Below are 16,977 nucleotides of genomic sequence, written 5' to 3' on the forward strand. Positions count from 1 at the left end.
GGTGAACAACTCCAGACAACTGGGGGTCTGCAGAGGAGTCAGAGTAGTTTAGGGTCCCAGGGGTTGGGTCTTCCCCAGTTTGGGGTCGGTGTGGTGGCAGGACGCCAGCTGTGCTGTGGCTGCAGACTGCGCGCTCGTCCCCTGCAGCCCTCATCCCTGCAGGAAGAACAGCCACAGGCCGCACTGCGTTGACCACGGCTCGGCCGGGTGCATCCCTGCCCGTGCCCCAGCCCTTCTCCTGTCCCAGACACCCGACAAGTGCAGGGATCCACGTGCTTGATGCAGACGGGCGCACAGGATCCCTGCATGCCGCACTGCCCGGCACGCACGGGCACCACGCAACAGGCACTCGGCAGACCTGCACGGGCAGAGATAAGCACAGCAGGAGGGCAATTGCCATTTACACCCACTCTCCCTTCCACGTTCCCAAACCCCAAGCCCCGCATAGGGGTTGGAGCTGTGTCGCACACCATCCCCTATGGGTGGTTTGGGGCTAGGCCATGCCACATCCCTCAGCAAGTGAATTGGGGCCAGTCCATGCCGCTTCCTCCCAGCAACTGGACCAGGCCAGGCCAAGCCACCTCGCACCCCATGGCTAGATCTGGACCCAGCCACGTTCCCCCCTCACCTACTGGGACGGGCTAAGTCACCTCCTGCTATGTGAGCACTAGACCCGGGCTGCCACCACCGCACTCCATGGGCATGGATGGGGCGTGCAACACCGCCCTGGGCACAGGAGGAGAGCCACCGCACAACCCATCCGGCCTGCCAGCCGAAACAGTGGAACCCCACTGGCACCAAACAGCCAGAAAACAGCCAACCACAAAGGACGAACTGCGCATGTGAGGAAAGGACGAATTGTTATGCTCCACTTTTCCATCTGTAGCCCAGGTGACTTGGGTATATACTCCCCTTCTCCAATTGAAGGGGACTGTTAGCTGGCAGGTGTGCTGCGGGGCACTGCAGAGCGCTCAGTTTCCCTCCGTCCCTACAGCACCAGGCCAGGACATCCAGGGGACTTAACTATATACAGATGTATTTACATTAACATCACAAGAAAAGAGACAGGGACATATATATATATAAATACCTCTAAACAAATAACATAAACAATACCGTCTGGGTAAATGCTATAAAACCTTACACCAGTGCTCCAGATATCAGTAAGTACCTGATCTGAAACAGATAAACCCCAGAATAAACATGGACAGCCAACAGATGAACTATAGCTAAGTCTGGGTGAGCAATAAAGAAGCCACAAATAAATACAAGTAACAACAGGTGAAATAATAGCAACGGGGGTCCCAGCAGAGCCCTCGGACTCCACACATCTACTCATTTATAAACATGAGAGGTCACAAAATGTAAGGCGTGACACCACACCACTTATGGCGCAAGAACCCAAAGATACACTCAGTCCGGAGGGGATACCCCAGTGCCCTTGGGCTTGGCCCAAGCCCTACAAGAAAGCTGGTAACTTTGGGGGGGGCCTTCCCCGTGGGCCCTTCCCTTTCAGGAGCCCTTAACTAGCCAGGGGGGACCCCCCCTACCCTGTGGGAATCCTTTTTCCCTGCAACTCACGGCTCCCAGGCCTGGAGGATGGTCCTCGTCCTCTGCGCCAAGCTGCTCCCACCTGCCGCGGGCTTTTGGGGGGGTCGCTGTCCCGAAACAGGGCTGCTCTGTGCAGGGCGTCTGGGGCCTCTGCCTCGGCCCCGTCTGCTGGCTCAGGAGCCCGAGCACCGTCTGGCTCCCTGGACTCAACCTTTTGCTGTGGGTCGGAGACCTGGGCCCCCTTGTGCAGCACCAGGCTTGGTCCGCTCCCGGACCTCCGTGCAGCGCCTCCTGCACCGAGCTCCCAGCTTCGCTTTGGGGGCTGAGGGCCTGAGCCGCCCGAGTGCTCCAAAGACCCTGCTCCGTGCACCGGCTTCTCACGGTGTCTCTGGGCGCACGCCGGCGGGTGCAGACCCAAGCCGCCTCACGCAGCTCCCAGGGTGTGGATGCCGTGCTGCACACGTAGAGCCCAGCCGCTGGAGACGTCCGCCGCTCCGCGCCGATGGAAGTCTTCAGGGGCGCTTCTGGGCACTGCTTTGCCCCGCTGAGCAGCTCTCCTCACCTCCTCTAAGCCCCGCTCTTCTCTTCTCTTCTCTTCTCTGTCCCGGACGCGACCCCTGTGCTGGGTGTGCAGCTCCTTTTATACGCCCCAGGGCTCCGCCCCTGAAGTCCCGCACCTGAGTGTTGCAGTCTTCAATCAGGTCCGGGGGGCGGGGGGACTCCTCTCCCCCTCCCTTCAGGAAAGGGGTGTACCTTAACTCCTCTTCCTGCCTCCTGATTGGTGGATGTGCTCTACCAATCAAAACAACAACACACATAACTACTCTGTATCATTATTGTGCAACACACGCATAAACACACATCTGCTCTGTATCATTATTCTGCAAAACACAAACACACTTCTGCTCTGTATCTTAATTTTGCAATGCAGAGGCACACATCTGCTCTGCCCATTTCTGTAACACACACACACGCACACAGCCTTCTGCTCTGCATCATTTTTCTGTGGCACACAAACACACACACTTCTGTGTTGTATCATTATAGTGTAACACAAACACACACTTCTCTAATTATTCTGTAATGCAAACATGCACAAACACACACGCACTTCTGCTCTGTTTGTTATTCCGTAACACACACACAAACACATCTGTTCTGTATCATCATTCCATAACACACAAACACTTACAAAGCCCCGCTGGAAAGAGGACCAAGGTCAGATGACCCCAGCCAGGTGACTATCTAGCCTCCTCTTGAAGACCCCCAAGCTAGGTGACAGCACCACCTCTCTTGGGAGCCCATTCCAGATCCTGGCCGCCCTTACTGTGAAACATTTCTTCCTGATATCTAACCTAAATCCACTCTCAACTAGTTTACACCCGTTATTCCTAGTCACTCCCTGGGGCGCCTTAGGAAACAGCGCTTCCCCTATTCCCCGTTGACGTCCACTAATAAATGTATAGGCGGCCACAAGATCTCCCCTCAGCCGTCTCTTGTGAAGGCTGAAGAGATTCAGCTCTCTCAACCTCCCCCTGTAGAGTCTATCATGAAGGCCACTAATCATGCGAGCGGCCCTCCTCTGGACCTCTCCAGATTCCCCGCGTCCCTCTTGAAGTGCGGCGCCCAAAACTGGAAGCAGTACTCCAACTGCGGCCTGAGCAGTGCCGCGTAGAGGGGGAGCATCACCTCCGTTGAGCTATTAGTCATGCACCTGCTAATGCACGACAGGGTGCGATTGGCCTTGTGGATGGCCTCGTTACACTGCCGGCTCATGTTCATGTCCTGCAATGACCCCTGCTAGTTCCTTCAGCACTCTGGGGTGGAGATCGTCAGGACCTGCGGGTTTAAATACATTCAGTCCCTCCAGAAGTTCCCTGGCAAGGTCCTCATTAACCCTCAGCCTGGGTGTGCCACCCACAGGCCCTGGGGGGGGCCAGTGGGGGAGATATCCGGGTCCCTCCTCAGAAATACGAAGGCAAAGAAATTGTTGAATATGTCAGCTTGACCATCAGGTGAGATGACCAGATTTCCTCGCGTGTCCTGCAGAGGCCCCACGTTACCTGGCACCTTCTTTTCCCCGCTATGTATTTGAAAAAGGACTTGATGTCCTTGATCCGGGTTGCTAGTCCCAGCTCCATTTCCGCCTTGACCTTCCTGACCTACAGCCCCCTGCATTCCCGAGCTACCGAGGTGTCGCCCTCTCTTGTGACGGCCCTGTGGCGGGCCAGTAGGGGGCACTCCTGCGTTGAGCCACCCACCTCCCTGCACCCGACCACCTTCCCGGCTCCGAGTGCCTCCCTGGGGTGCCTCCCGTCCGGCCGACCCCTTCCCTGGAGCGCACCCGCTCGCCTGGGTTCCCGCTGCCACCATCCAAGGCTCTGGACTCAATTCTGGCTCTGCGCGCCTTGGAGAACACAGGCCTGATCGTCCAATGGGTCCTAGACCCAATACAGGCACTTGGGGCACGTCCCCAAGTCAGGGGCTATCTAGGAAAGTCTCCCTTAGTCCACCGACCTAAGGGGCCTCCTTGGCATAATTTAGACCCACCCCTCAATAAGTCTCCCACACCGGTCACAAGGAGAACTTTATTGATACAGGGGGTAGGGCAGAAACAGGGTAAAAAGTAGAGCAATATCATAGAAATATTACAGGAATATCAAAGGAATCCCATAGAGCAAACCAGGGTGGCTGAGGTAGCCGTTTAAACGCATCTGAGTTACTGAAGCTAAATATCTAATCGGATCTCAAGTAGCTTACTCACTCGCATCATCCACAGGTGTTTGTTGTTTCCTCCGGAGGCAGGGCACTCTTGGAGCATGCAGTAATGAGGAGAGAGCCAGTTTCAGATGGTGAAGCTCCTCTCCCAGGTTCAGATTCACCTGGATGCCCACATGGCTAATGGCTACCTTCTTCTTGGACCGGGGCCTTAAATAACCTCTCTGACCTCAGCAGCCCGGTCCAATCGAAGCCGCCAATACTGGCCACAAGCCGACCACTCTCTCAAGCATCCCTGGCTACCTGGGCCCGCGCGCAGGGCCGGGTCTTTCCCCCCTGCCCAGGTGACCAGAGCATCGCCTCCCAGGCGCCAGGCTTTTGTCATGCAGACAAGGTGGGAGATCCCCGCCCTGAGGGATTCAACACCAGCCTCCCAGGCTGGCTGAGACACATCTCTGCAGAGGGGCACCGAGGGTGGCATTTCTGCCACACCGTGCACTGTGCTCAGCTGAGCAGGGGGAAGCCATCGGGAGCACGAGAGCCCCTCCGTGAGCGAGGAGGACATCTAGCACCTCCACGGGAGCCTGGCGGCTGTGGAGAGATCCTGCAACATTGCCGAAGCCACCGAACGAGAGTCACCGACCGAGCCGATCCGCCCGCTCGGAGCTGTCCTCCCCCCAGACTTCAGCTTGTGCCCAAAGAAGCAGCCTGGGAAGCCCCTCGTGGGTGAAGGGTTCGACAAGGCCATCCGTCAGCCCTGCCACGACAAGACTCGCGAAAGAACAGGCACCGTGCGGTCGTGGTCCCCCGGTTGCCAAAGGGAGGACGCTTGAGTCGTGCAGGGGGGATTTTGTTACCCCTGCCTCGGCACTTTTGCCGCTCCCCATTTGGGGCCAGGAAGGAATTTTCCCCCTTGTCCCTGGAAGTATCATCTGGGGCTTTCGCCTTCCTCTGAGGCACTGGGGCAAAGTCAGCCCATCCCGGCACCTGCTGTGTGAGCAGCCTGCCTTAGCGCTCCCCCTGAAGGGACAGTCCTTCGAAGGCCGTGCAGGGAGAGACAACGAACCAAAGGCGCCGAGGAGAGAGAGGCTGTAGGCGTTAAGAGTAGCTTTAGAAGAAGAGTAACACTAAGTTTATAATAATAATAAAGTAAGATTGATTCTAATAGCAGGAGTGATCCAGGGAAGGGGTCGGCCGGACGGGAGGCACCCCAGGGAGGCACTCGGAGCCGGGAAGGTGGGCGGGCGCAGGGAGGTGGGCGGCTCAAACCAGGAGCGCCCCCTACTGGCCCGCCACACCCTGAACCCAAGGTGGCTGCTGACCTTGTCCCCGATCAGGAGGCTGGTTTACCCCAGCATGGCATAGAGGAAAACCAGAGCAGCTCTCTTGATGTGCATCCGCCCATGATGAATTGCCAGAATGGTCCGCTGCAGGAACGATCTCTTTTGTTCCTCAGACAAGATCTTTCCCAGCACCTGAAAGCAAGAGGACGCAAGTCTTGGCGCATCTGAGAGCCAGGCTCCATCTCTGGGGCCTGGGACCATGTCACTCTGCACACTTGCAAGTCTCTAACCCGCCGCAGGAAGATCCCTGCGAGCTGGGGAGAAGCAGCAGGCATTTCTCCAGAGCCCAGCACGCAGCCAGCCCAAGGAGACACAGCCCCAGCCCTGCAGCTCGGCGCAGTATCCTCACCTCTCCAACTCCCTGTAGCACTGGACCAGGCTCGGCTCTAGTTGGCACTCGCCAAACATCTCGTCTGCCCCTCGCATGTCTCGGCCTGCAAGGAGTGGAGACACGAGGCTCTGAGCTGCCATCCTAGTTTTGGACCAGGGTTGTGGGATGCACCGTCTGCATTGTGCTCCTGTGCTTGGGATGGGTCTCCTTACCCCTCTGGTGCAGGAGGATTCGAGTGAGCCAATACAAGCTCTCCATAGTGTCGCAGCCGATGGCGCAGGCACCAGGATCCGCCCACCCCATCGGGGTGTCCCACACGTCCCTCTGCCCCGACCCCACTGGGCTGGCCCCCCGCTCCCACGGCCACTCAAACATGTCACTCGGCCCACCCCCTTGCTCCCTGACCGCACCTTCATCTGCCCTCCAGACACTCGATTCCCCCCGGCCTCTACCAGGATTTCCCGTCTTTGCTGCCCCAGCCCAATACCCAAGCCCCGGTGCGCCTGCCCTTCTCTCCCCGGTCCAGCTCCATCTCTCCCCTCCACCCTGGATTCAAGAAACCGTTTCCTCCGTCTTCTCCTCTCCTTGCACCGTCCCGTGCTTCCTCCTACTCACCACGATCTTCTCTGGCACGGACGCTTTCCACCCCTGCAGCTCCACAGCCTCGTGTCCCCTCTGCTGCACAGCTGCCTGCAGGGTGAGGAGCTCCCGCAGCAGGCGCTGCCTGTCCCTCCTGCGCTGCATCTACCAGAAGCAGGACCGGGGTAAAGGGAGGCTTTGAGCCACGGACCTCCTTGTCCCCCACAAACCCGCTGTGGGACTCAGGCCTCTTGGGACCCCCAGGGTGCTGCCATGAGTCTCCTCCTGGGCAGGCGCAGGGAGGAGCAGGGCACTGTCTGTGGCGGGAGGGGACCCAGGTGGGGCTTCACAAACACACCCTCCCCTAGCACTGCCTGCGGGCGAGCGTCTCCCCTTGTCAGCTCTGGGTCAGCGGGATGGGCTCCCCTGGGGAGGGAACAGAGGACTGAATGGGTTTCCTACCTTCCCGCGGTCCTGGAGGCGCTGGGCGACACTGAGCACAGCTTCCTCCGGTGTCCCCTGTTCTTCCCTCTCCTGGTCTTCCTCGTCCTGCATCTTCTCTATGGCCAGACTGGGACTCACTGCAGCAGGAAGGAAAGTGGGGGGTGAGTCCTTTGCCCCCAAGGGGAAGACAGGTGCAGTGTGGGGGGCAGAGATGGGGCCGTGCTCCCCTCGCCAGCCAAGGGCCCCCTGTCTGCAGAAATCTCCCAGGGCCCTCTCCATCCCGCTCCTCCGCCCCCGCAACCTCACGGCCCCCGTGGCTGAGAGCACACTGGACTGCCCGGCTCTTGTGCCCAGCGCTCCTCTCCTCCGGGCTCCCGCCTGCCCAGGCGCACCCAGGGCCACCTCCACTTGCACCTGGAGGTGGTGGGCTGCTGCAAATGCTCTTCTTTGGTGCTGGCACATGCTGGTTTTTTATGCCAGCACACGGGTCACAGCCACATCCTCGCCCTGATGGGCCCCTCCTCTTCATGGCTGGGGGGGCCCAGACATTCCTGCCCAGGCCCCCTGCTGTGATCTGCTGGCACGAAGCCCACCTTGGTGGTCCTCCTGCTCAGCACCTGCCTCAGCCTGTCCATCCTGGCACTGAGCAGGAGCAGTCATAAGCTGGGCTTCAAGGTACCCCTGTACACCCGTTTGCCCCTGAACCTCCTGCTCTCCAGGAGTCAGGCCAGTGTCCCCGGGGATGCCCCCATGCCGCCAGCCTCCTGAAGATTTGGGGATCATGGGCCGGGAAGCCCTGGGCTCAGGGGCAATGACTGGCAGGCAGCTGGTTTGGACACAGCTCCCTGCTCCGGCCCCTGACCTCTGGCTCCACGTTGCCTGGCCCGGGGCTGAAGCCCCTGGGAGTCCAGGCAGCTCCTGGGATAAAACCCTGCACTGGGATTGGGGAGTGCCCGGCAGAGGAGGGCAGGGACCCCTTCCCTGGGACCTGTGGGTGCCCGTCAGTGCCGCAGCTTTGGGCTCCCTGCCCACTCTGGCCGGGCAGCGCGGGCTGAGCTGGGAGGGCTGGGAGCTCCTGTACCTGGGGATGTTTCCAACCCCGTGGAATGGGTGTGAGAGCATCAGGGCCGTGCTCACCACCTTGGAGCGGGGCGGACTTTCCTCCCCTTTCTGCAGTCCCCTGCACAGACATGGGATGCCCCGCATGTCTTAGCGCAGGCTAGAACTTAGCACGGGGGGTCTTAGCGCAGGCTAGAACTCCCCGCTGAAGTGAATGGAGAGCCTGGCACATCCTGGGTAACCAAGGATCCCGCTCTGGAGGTGTCTGAGTCCTGCCCAGTGACAAGAGCAGGAGCTGCATGATTGTGCAGAGTGAATTATAATCTCCTGCTGGAGGCACCCGAAGTGCAAGCCTGCTCCCCATGCCATGTACTAGAGAACTGTGTGGCGGGACAGCAGGGTGCCTTCCTCAGCCTGGCTGCAGAAGCCAGGACACTGCTGGCCCCTTCCTGTTAGACACAAGGCGTCAGACAGACTTTTTACCTTCTGGACATAAGAAAAAATCAAGTTCAAGGAGTCTTGATTTAGGCACCCAGAATTAATGGATGCTTTGATTCATCTCACAGCCCCTAAACATCCTGCATACATAATGAAGATAATATTGTGCAGAAACATTTTGTAATAATAAGAAGAAAATCTCTTGTTTGGGAAGCTCCTAGATCAGCACTTCTGAACTCTTGAGCCTCAAGGCGCTTCTCGTTGGGCTCCACTGAGCCCTTGCTGGACTCACAGACACCCTCACAAATGCCAGCTCTTGCTTTTCACTCGTTTTTGGAATACAGACAAAATACTGGAGCAATTCTCCTGTTGCAGAGAAGTCAGAAAGTGCGCGACGGGTCCCAGTGTTTTTGGAACTCTGGGTTCCCATGTGAAATGCCAGGGTTTCTCTTGCAGTTCGTGTTTGCACACCCAGCAGTTCTGACACTGCAGGTTACGCTGGAGGACACTGGCCCCTGCACACCCTGCTGCTCCACCCACGTGCTGGGCAGCTGCTTGCATTGCTGAGGTGCCCTGTGGCTGGGAGCCTGCAGCAGGGGCAGGAGCTTGCTCCTCCGTGCCCGCTCGCCCAGCTCAGAGCCAGCCTTTCTCCTGGCACGGCGAAGCGAGCGGCATTGCAGGCCCCGTGTGCGGGAAGCGGGGCTCGGAGCAGGGAGCCCTTCGCCGGCTCTCGCAGCACCCAGGACCTGCTGCAGGCTGCCCGGCCCTGCCCCGGGTCCGGGCTGGGGAGTGCGGGCGGGGGTGTTTGCCCATCCCCTCCTCGGTCTGTGCCAGGCTGGAGGGCCCGGCAGTGGGAGTGGGTGCAGTGCCCGGCCGGCCAGGGGCGAGGCTGGTCCCTGCAGGCCTCTGCCTGCCTTTTCCAGTTCAAAACGGACCCCAGCCCACGTGCTTCCCTCGGTTCAGTCCGGGCATTTTAGGGAAACTGGGGACGTTGAATCCACACAGCCTCGGGCTTTCGGACGGTCTCCAAGGAGGCGGCAGCAGGAGAGGTCCCAGCCAGGGCCCGGGCAGCCCCTGGACTCGAGGGAAAACGTCTGTGTGACACGTCCCGGGCAACACGGAGCTGCCAGCAGTGTCCTGGCTTCTGGAGCCAGGCTGAGGAAGCACCTGCTCCCGGTCCTGCAGCTCTGCAGCACATCCCATGGGGAGAGGCTTGCAGTTGGGGCACCTCCAGCAGGTGAGTATCGGGATCGGGGTTTTCCATTTCCCACCGAAAAGGGAGTAAAACACCGATTTCCTCCCTGTACCTGAGGAAAACACGGATTTCTCATTTTAATGGAGAAACCCATGGATCGTGCATGTTTGCAAAGAGCTCTCTGCAGGCTGACAGACTTCAGGCCCGCAAGAGGGTTGTGGTGGGGGACCAGGAGGAGGGCGGTCAGGCAGGGGGACTAGGTGCATGTACATGCACATGGCCCGGGCAGCGTGGAGAGCAGCTTTGCAGGTAAATTGGGGGCAGGGATTGAAGCCCCTCTGGGGAGGGAGGCAGGGAGCTGGGCAGGGCTGGGGCGGGGGCTGCTGCCCAGCCGAGCAGTGCGTGGGGTCAGGGCCACAATGTGCGGCCTCAGGGGGCAGGGGTGCTGCCAGCTGCCTGCTGTGGGTTCAGGCTCCTTTCCTGCTGCCCTCTCCCGGGGCCTCTGCAGCCACCAGGCACGGGGAAGCTCCTTGCCACCACGAGCTCCACGCTGCCCTGGCAAGGCGCTCCCTGCCCGTGCGGCTGCAGCCAGGGGCACAACCCAACGCTGCCACCCTGCTGCAGCCACGCGGGCAGGGGACATGTCGCCAGGGCAGCGCAGAGCTCCCAGAAGCAGAGAGCTTTCCTGCACGGCCCTGCTTTGTCCTGCAGCACCAGGTCACACCGATCAGACTGTGCAGACCCCAGGGGAGGGCAGCAGGGCGGGAGCCCAGGCCCACAGTGCGCCCACCCCCGTTTCACACAGATCTGAGAGGTGTGGGTCCCTCTTGCCCCCCGGGAATACGCCCAGCAGCGGGGAGCTGGCTTCACCCCCAGCCGAGCCCCCAGCAGGTAGGCAGCAGTTGTGGGGGGAGCCGGGCTCTGCTTTGCTGCAGCCACTGCCTCCTGCAGCCTCCACGCTGCCTGCAGTGGCTTGCTTGAGCAAGGATTAACCGACGCAGCTGCCTCAATGACCGGATTGAACCTTTGTTGCTGATCCAGGCATATCATTTTATCAAACCTTCGAATCATGCGCGGACGCTCCCGGTGCCTTTTATGATGATGACACACTCCTGTGAAGTTGGAGCCAGCGCTTTGTCTCTCATCAAGTCAAAGGAAAGTGCCACCCTGGCATTTGTGCCAGACATGAGGATGACACCAGGAGCACACGTGGACTCCTGCGGACTCTGCCCAGGCCTTGGACATTGGATTCAGGAACGTGCATCTTGGGCAGCGGTCTGTGCGGAGGGAACCGCTGATACAAAGGAGACGGCTGGGGCCTGCTGGGAGCGGGTGTGTAGCTGCCAGGTTGGGCTCATGGAGTCGTGTTGGCTCCCTGGGGCTGGGAGACAGAAACGTGAACCCCAGGCCCCGGGTTCTGGTCATTTTTGTGAAGCATTTGCCTCCTCCCCTGCCAGCCTGCCCCCACCACCAACTTCTTTAGCCCACGCAAAACACTTCTGCCTTAATAACCAAAGTGAACAAGTGCTCTTCACTGGGGTGAGATGGGGAGGGGGGGCGCAGGTCTTATTCCCTTGGGCACTGTGGCTCAGTTGGTTAAAGCACCTGTTTCGTAAATAGGGGATCCTGGGTTCAAATCCCAGCAGTGCCTAACTCTTCATAGCTTTTCCTGCAAAGCCAGTTTCCTACCTTTGGAGCAGGATTAGTCCTGGTGTCAGTATGTAGTTTCTGGGCTCCTTCCTGCCTCATGAGACTTTCGTAGACCCCTCTGCTTGCTCCAGCATCTAAACCTGTCTCTAATGAACAAAAAATGGGTTCTCCTGCAGGATACGTGCAGTGTTTACAGTGGGGCAAGATCAGAAACAAGGGCATCTCTTCCCTGTTTCTATGTGCAACTGCAGGCCTGTGCAATGTAAACCCCTATTCGTCATAGGACATCCGTGTTTCTGAATGCTGTTCTTCTTGTCAAGAGACTGTCTCGTGTTTTAAAGGTCCTCTCTGGTTGTCTGGGCCAGGCCCAAGTGAAAGAAAACTAGATCCCAGGAGCCGCGCCGAGCGCCGCAATCCAGATTCCAGGGGCATCCTTTCTGTAATAGGGTTTTTGATTTGGACTTTCCAAATGCATTTAATGGGTCACAGATCAAGGATGGGTAGGAAACCGCCGAGGAGAAAAGTCATCTAGAAATGGACCGAGAGAGAGAGAGAAACTGAACGAGAGGCTGAGTCTTGCTGGTGCCTGGGCAACTCCTTTGGACCCTCTGGGTACTTCTACATGAGATGCTTTAATGAGCATTAGATTCATCTGATGTGCATTAAAGCATGGCCGTAAAACCATGCACTAGGCGAATGCACGTTCGATTAGTGAAATGTGCATTTTTCTAATACCTGAAGATACAGAGAGTTTTTACACATGCACTAGGGTGCGGGGGAAGGTGCTTTAATTAAAGTGGATCCAAAAGCCACCCAAATTCAAGCACCTGGAGTGTCTCATATATCAGCATCCCCACACTTCAATACATCAAACAAGCTTTAGCTGTAGTGCCCCTGCCACCATTTTGAAGCACGGGGACACTGCTACGAGACGCGGCGGCTGGCTGTAATCACAGCGCGTGTGAGCAGCCTCCTGGCTCATGTACAGTCACCAGCAGGTACTAGATTTAATGTTCGCTAGAGCACCCTGGCTGAGACTCCCTCCAAACAGGGGGCAAGGACGGCTTCTCTGCCACCCCTGCCTGACTTAGGTACCTGGGGCCAGCTTCTGCCTGCTTCCAGCTCGTGGGGGTTTCCTTGGTGGGCCTGTCTGGGCAGCAGCAGTGCTGCACAGGCCTGGCTGGAGCAAGGAGGCTCTGCTGCTTGCTCCCTGGCCCCTGGGCATTGTGCCCCTGTGGTGAGGGTATGTTCTGGCTCCAGCACGGGAGCCAGCCCCTGGCCTTGCTCTGGGGACCTCGTGGGCCATCTGCCTGAAGACCCCGGCAGAGGAACGTTGTGGACATGGCAGCTTCCCTGCCCCTGAGATGCTCAGTCCTTGGCCCGGGGCACCACTGAAGTGCAGAGCCCTGCAACAGGTTCTCATGTGCGCCCGGGGCACCATTGCGGGAGGGCATAGGGGTTGGGCACCCCTCGGTGTGCTCAAACAGCTCCTTGTGGCATGACCTGGGAAGTCTCAGTAGGGGCACGCTTGGGGCACAGCGGGGGTAATGCCCCATTCAGCTTTCTGATGAGACATACCGGGGAGAGAACAGGGGCATCACCGGCTCGGTGTCCCAGATGAGTGGGAGCCCTAGTCCCTCTGACCCCGGTCAGCATGAGCCTGCCTCCATGGGAGCAAAGTGCTTGGCGTGCAGAGAAGAAGGGAAGGAGTTGGTCGAGGGCAAGCCTGGCAGGTGGTACCAAGCGCCAGCCCTGGCCTGGCCTGAGGAGGGGATCAGGAAGGCAGGCTGCCTGCAACAAGAGCCAAGCAGGCCACCTGCCCCGTGGAGGGAGTGGGGATGGAGGGCTTGTGCAGTGGCCACCCATGACAGGGGCTGCCTGGCTAACTTCCCATGGTCCCTGGGCACCTATACACGCACGACCCCGATCTAAGGCTGGGTGGTGCACAGTCCCTGGGTCTAGTGCCCGTTACCTCCGAGAGGTTGCAGTCTCTCAAAAAGAGGCTCTGTCTTCTCCTCCTCCCTGCCTTCTCAGGCAATGAGGGATGCCCTTCCTCTAACTGGCCAAGCTTTGAACCTGGCCTCTCCTTTCCCTGGAGCAGTCCCACAAGGAGAGGCCTGACCCTCCTCAGCCCGGGACCCTCGGGAAGCAGCTCTTCCCCCTGGCCCCTTTCCCCTTTGCCCACAAATCGTCTTGTCCTTCACGTCACAGTCCTTTCCACTGCAACCCCTTACAGTCCCCTGTTACAGGGCATGTCTACATGTGGCGCTAGGTTGCCGTAGCAACACACTACAGTGATGTAGCGTCTGCAGGTGTCTACACATAACCAACAGCATGTCACCACAGCGACGTGCTCCCCTGGTGTAGCACTCTGCTAAAAATAACTGTGTGCCACACATAACGGCATACTACGGGCTGTTACTGCACCATGATTTAACACTTGCAGAAGGAAGTACTACATCATGGTGCAAGAACAACACTGCCGTAGTGACACATGTACAAGTGTCCACAGTGTCCTCGCTCTGCAGGTTCAGCAGCTGTGCGTGGGGGAGAGGCACCAGCTGCCACCGGGGATGCAGCATGAGGAATGGTGCCCCGATGACCAGACCCTCTGAATGCACCGTCTCCACCAGCACCAGGCGTAGGACAGCACCCTCCTGCTGGGCAGCTGGGCACCGTCATGGAGGAGTGGCTGGCCAACCTGCCAGCTTGGCACCCGGTGGCAGGAGCAGGAGAGCAGGAGAGGGAGGCATGTGAGCAGCAGAGGTGGGCGAGCAGGAGCAGGTGGCCAGCGAGCAGGAGAGGAACCTGGCTTCTGGGGTTGAAGAGAAGCGTGTTGCCGTCCAGCACAGCATGGTGCCACCCAGGAGCTGCTTCTAGACCAGACAGCCTCTGAATCGCAGCGTCCTAGACCCTAAACACTGGAGGCTGCAAGTGGAAGAGGAACCGTGCAAAATACCCTGGTCTGATCCGGTTTGCTCTGCCTTTCAGCATCCGCTGTTTAGCACCGTGTGCTACGGGAGGCTGGATGCAGGATCTGTGGTGTCACCCAGTAAATGGCAGTCCTTCTGCAGTGCCAGAAGAAAAGCATTCATTGTCCACCGTTGTTTTGAGAACACATGGGCGCAGGCAGGGAAGCCCATCCTTGGGAAAAAAGGTACCAAGAAACCCCAGTGGCCCAATGGATAAGGCACTGGCCTTCTAAGCCAGGGATTGTGGGTTCAAGTCCCTCCTGGGGTGGCCTTGTTAATCTTTAACCAAGGTGCAGATGACAAGGCATAAAAGACATGCTCACAGGCTTCTTCTAAGTAACCTGTTCCAGTGCTTCACCACCCTTATAAGGTGGGAGGTTTTACTAACATCCAACTTAACCCTCCCTTGCTGGACTTTGAGCCTATTGTGCCTTCTTCTTTCATCTGTGGCCACTGAGAGCAGTCCAGCTTTGTGCTCCTTGAAACCACCCTGCAGGTATAGATTCATAGATGTTAGGGTCAGAAGTGACCTCAAGAGATGATCAAGTCCGACCCCCTGCATAGGCAGGAAAGAGTGCTGGGTCTAGATGACCCCAGCTAGATGCTTATCCAACCTCCTCTTGAAGACCCCCAGGGGAGGGGAGAGCACCACCTCCCTTGGGAGCCTGTTCCAGACCTTGGCCACTCGAACTGTGAAGAAGTTCTTCCTAATGCCCAGTCTAAATCTGCTCTCTGCTAGCTTGTGGCCATTGTTTCTTGTAACCCCCAGGGGCGCCTTGGTGAGTAAAGCCTCACCAATTCCCTTCTGTGCCCCCGTGATGAATTTATAGGCAGCCACAAGGTTGCCTCTCAACCTTCTCTTGAGGAGGCTGAAAAGGTGCAGGTGCCCTAGTCTCTTCTCGTAGGGCTTGCTCTGCAAGCCCTTAACCGTACCAGGTAGGTAAAGGCTGCTATCAAATCCCTTCTCGGTCTTCTCTTTTCCAAACTCAATACACCCAGTTCCCTTAGCCTCTCCATACATATCCTGCTCCCCAGTCCCACAGCCGTTTACTCTCTCCAACTTGGCCACATCCTTTTTGTACAAGCCTCACGGGGGTGCGTTTGGCAGGGCACTTGTCAGGAGGCATTACAGACCCTGCTTGTCCTGGCTACAATCCTCTGCTGCACCCTTAGCTTGTTTGGAGCCTCTGAGTTTGGGAGCTGCATCAGACACAGCTGAGCTGAGTGGTCCTGCCCTGCACCAGGATATGCACCATTCAAGGTGCCAGGCAGCCAGGGTTCAAGCAAGCAAGCAAACATGAATCATGAAAAGATTGTGACAAAATTAATTTGTTTTTCAAAATAATCTTAATCTCCCCCTTGCTGCTTGCTGCCCTCCAGTTCTCTCTCCATCCTCCTCATGACCAGCATTGACCGCCTCCACCACCTCCGTGGCCATCCCTCTGCACCTGTAGAGATTTCAGCCCAGTGTCGTCATGCTGAAGGCCTGCCAGGGCCTCTTTCTGGCTCACGCAGGCTGTCAGGCCAGGACTGTTTCCATTACAGTGTGGAAATGCTGCTCTTAGCAGGGAGCCCCCAGAGCGCCCACATCGCTGGGCTGCAGAAGGACACTCTTTGCTTGCCAGCCTGCTGTTCCCACGCGTCCTGCACTTGCGGCTGCCTAGCGGGTGCTGGGTGCTGTGCTCCGTCCTGACCTCAGTGCTGCTCGTGTCAGCCGCACGCGCACTGGGTGTGCCCTACAGACCCCGAACACAGCAGCAGCGTAGGCAGGGATTTGGTGACTGAGCACCTGGGAGTCCCCATGCTGCCCCTGGCCCGGCCTGAGCCAAGTGCTTTGGAGCCTGAGCTCCAGCTGCCTCCATGGTTTTTGTTTCCAAGCTGACCTAACTCCTACACGTGTATTGAGCTATCCAGGTGCCCCATCGCTGTCCTACTGCCGCACCAAGGGGCTTGTCCTGCTGGGGGTGCTGGCAGTCCTGGTCCCTGGGATCATCGTTCTGCATGTGGTCACCAGGAGGAAGCATCAATGTGAGTGATGGAGAGGAGAAGAGAGGGAATGGGTAGAGGGACTGCCATCCCATCCTGACCTTTCCCCAAACCCCTCACAGCGTTGGAGTGTCACTGAGGCAAAACTGAAAACTTTTCTACCCTGGGCAGAGATGCCAGAGAGTGTCTGCATGTGTGTGTGTGCGTGTGTGTGTGAGAGAGCACATGCATGCATGCACGTGTGTGCATTTCTTGCCTTCTCTAGAGATTCAAAGGCCCTTGCTCCTGCTGCCGCCACCACTCAGTGTCCTTTTGCCGTGGCTGCTGCTGTGGCAGTGTGGGCTCCCCAGGAGCTGCCATTGTGGTGCCTCCTCTAAACCTGCACCTGGAGCTGACTCGCACTTGCCTCCCACTGGTCACACCACTGGACTGACAGACTCGCACACTCAGCCCACAGACCGAGGAGCTGGTCTGCCCCACGGCTTTTGCTGCAGCCTCCAGGTGCAGAGGGAGCAGCAGCTGTTCCCGATGCCCCTGGAAGGGGCCCTCATTGCTTGCAGGTCTGTGCTCCAGTCCTGGCCCCCAGGAGCCTGCCTGCGCCTGCTCTGTGGTGGGTACAGGCTGCCGCCTCAAGCGCCCCCTTGTCCCATGCACTGTTCTGGCCTGGCACCTTCATCAGTTCCTGTGTGGACGCAGCTGTGCAGGCTTGAT

At 58.3% G+C, this 16,977-nt stretch overlaps 2 non-coding genes across 2 annotated transcripts; both read left to right on the forward strand.

Annotated features, from left to right (window-relative positions):
* The first annotated feature begins 11,235 nt into the window (after nt 1–11,235).
* TRNAT-CGU (transfer RNA threonine (anticodon CGU)) lies at nt 11,236–11,309 on the forward strand. The gene has a single exon. It is a non-coding gene; the product is annotated as a tRNA-Thr (tRNA).
* Nucleotides 11,310–14,475: 3,166 nt separating this feature from the next.
* Nucleotides 14,476–14,548, forward strand: TRNAR-UCU (transfer RNA arginine (anticodon UCU)). Its single transcript has one exon. It is a non-coding gene; the product is annotated as a tRNA-Arg (tRNA).
* Nucleotides 14,549–16,977: the final 2,429 nt, after the last annotated feature.

This window comes from Alligator mississippiensis, chromosome 11 (assembly GCF_030867095.1).
Source record: "Alligator mississippiensis isolate rAllMis1 chromosome 11, rAllMis1, whole genome shotgun sequence".
Classification (NCBI taxonomy): Eukaryota; Metazoa; Chordata; order Crocodylia; family Alligatoridae; genus Alligator; species Alligator mississippiensis.